General features: G+C 40.7%; 1 protein-coding gene across 1 annotated transcript in view; it reads left to right on the top strand.

Moving 5' to 3' along the window:
• B3GALNT2 (beta-1,3-N-acetylgalactosaminyltransferase 2) overlaps positions 1 to 2,423 on the top strand; it is a 51,936-nt gene that overhangs the window by 8,616 nt on the left and 40,897 nt on the right. The gene's annotated exons all lie outside the window — the stretch shown is intronic.

Below are 2,423 nucleotides of genomic sequence, written 5' to 3'. Positions count from 1 at the left end.
GTGTGTTACCCTCACCCCTACTTAAGGTTTCCCTATTTTTCTTGTTTCCTTTTTGAGGGGCTTGCCCCAGAAGGCTCTTTTCAAATGAGGTAATCGTCCTTTTGCGTAACTATGTGGGGATTTTTTTTTTTTTTCTTACCACGTCTGTCCACAACAGCTGTTTTTCTTATCCAGAAGTTTTTAAGATTAGAATTGAATATTTGCAATTCCGAGATGGGTCTGTGCCTTTTAAGGAGAAAGTGGGAGAGACGAATTCGGCAGCCCTCAAAGCGTTCTCATTGGTATACGCGGAGTTCTTTATTCTGGGAACAATGCACTAAAATCTTTATTAGACAAACCACAAGCTCTTTGGAAAGGCTATTCGTGTCACTTGAATAGAATTAAAATACTGTTTAAATGGTGTAATGAAAATACAATGTTACAGATGAGGGTTTTTTTGGGCTTTTGTAAAGTGGGTTCAGGAGAGGCTGCCATTTACATAAAATGCTTTGTAACATTTGCTGGGTTTGGGTTTTACAGGTTTTCTTTTCTTGCATGACGAGTGAGCTCCACTGGAATTTACTTGCAGAGCGTCCTTAGGGTATTTGTGACCTTCACAGTCTTTCAGGTTCTGTAAACAAGCAAAAACCCTGCCTACAAGCTACCACTCGGGTCTGCCAGATATTTTCTCAGTTTGAGATAAGTCTGTCCCACTGCCTTAGTGTTTGCATGATCTCCTCACCTGCCATCTGGTTAGACTTGGTTAGATTTACCGGAAACTAGGAGGTAGGCCATGAAAAGGGACAGGGCTGAAGGGGAGGAATCGGTACTAGTTATATAAGTTAACTTTGGCGTTTGGTGGCATTGTGCATCTAATTAGATAAGAGCATTTTAACCTAAAAAACCTGACAGTCCTAACTTTCCTTTTTCGCTTTTGATACTTTCAAAACTAAAAGCAGTAGAAGCGTCTCGATTACTAAAGTAACCCCCAGCTCCCTTCCCTCGTTGTGTTGTCACCATGTTTAAACTAAAACATTTGGGTATTTTTACATTTCAGCCTTTATACCTTAAGCCTGAACTGAGAAAGAAAGAACCCAAGATTTTCTTAAGTGTTCATCCCTTGAAAATATCGTAAGATTTGCTTTTCTCTTTTCTCTCCTGCCTCTTTGTCTTTCTCCAGTCTCATTAAGTCGCGGCAGTATTTTTTTGAAAAGGAGATTTACCTTCCCTGAATATTAAAGAAGGCCCTCTGACTTGCAGTTGCTTCAGCAAATACATGAGAGCCTACTCTGTCCTGTTGTAGGTGTGGAATTAAGCAGAATCAAGATAAAGTCTCTGCCTTCATACAGTTTACGATTTAGAAAGGAAGACAACACAGGAAATCATTACTGAATATTGAATATCCTAGGACATAGCGATAAGTTTGGCGACAAAAATAAAGCCATGTAAGAGCATGAGAGTGAGGTGCTGCCGTTTTAAATAGGCCAGGGGAGGCCTCTAAAGAGGTGACAGTTGAGCAGGGGGACCTGAATGGAGTGAGTCACGTTTGACCTGGTACTTTTCTAATATAGTGACTCACTTTAAACAGCTGAAGCACAGTCAAGGGGAGGGCTGCTGGTGAAGGTCTCTTGTGAAATCCAGCACGTTTGCGGGTAATGAGGACAATGGAATTTGTTAACAGTTAATTTAGAAAAATGTGATAAAAGAAGCCTTCTCTTTCTAGGGTCTTTGGAAAGAAGCATGTCCAAGAAATGCGTAGGGTGCAAGGTGTTGTGCTAGATATGTAGACTCTGCTTAGTCTAATCGAAACAGACATGGGGCAAGTAGAGGCCAAAGACAAATTGAGCTTGCTTTGAAATTTTGCCTGGAGCTGGTCATCCAGAATCATCCCTGTGTGCTAATCTTGTCTGTGCTTGTTTTCATGTTTATAAAATGATGACTCATAAGGTTTTGCGAAGATTCAATAAAACACCCAGAACAGTGCCTGATTTACAGTAAACTCCATGAACCTTAGGACAGTAGTATAGTGGCTGATGCCTGTGTTGGTGAGGTCCGTTGGGACATATCTGAAATTGACAAGGGCATGCTGGTTGTGTGTATGACGATTGTCCTTACCAGTAGATCTGTGATGAACTTTATAATTTCTTCATTTTCAAGATTTCTGCCTACTTTGATAAATGTCATCTGAGAGCATGCATATGAGGGTGGCAATTTTGGTCTTATTTTTTAAGAATCCTTGGGCTTATTTTAAACAGTCAGTTCTAAAGTCAGTCTCCCTTAGTCTGCAATGAACTTTTGGATGCCCACGCCCAGTGCAGAGCCAGCAGGTTGTCAGACTCTTGGGGTATATTACATATTAAACGAGAAATGGCCGTTGCCTCAGAGAGCTTGAGTGCGGTTTTAATTCTTGACACTGAATATTTGTTTATTGCTATATATCTGCC

Source organism: Pteropus vampyrus, unplaced genomic scaffold (genome assembly GCF_000151845.1).
Source record: "Pteropus vampyrus isolate Shadow unplaced genomic scaffold, Pvam_2.0 Scaffold279, whole genome shotgun sequence".
In the NCBI taxonomy this organism is placed as follows: domain Eukaryota; kingdom Metazoa; phylum Chordata; class Mammalia; order Chiroptera; family Pteropodidae; genus Pteropus; species Pteropus vampyrus.
The sequence above is the reverse complement of the archived record's forward strand: the minus strand, read 5'-3'. Positions and strand labels throughout refer to the sequence as shown.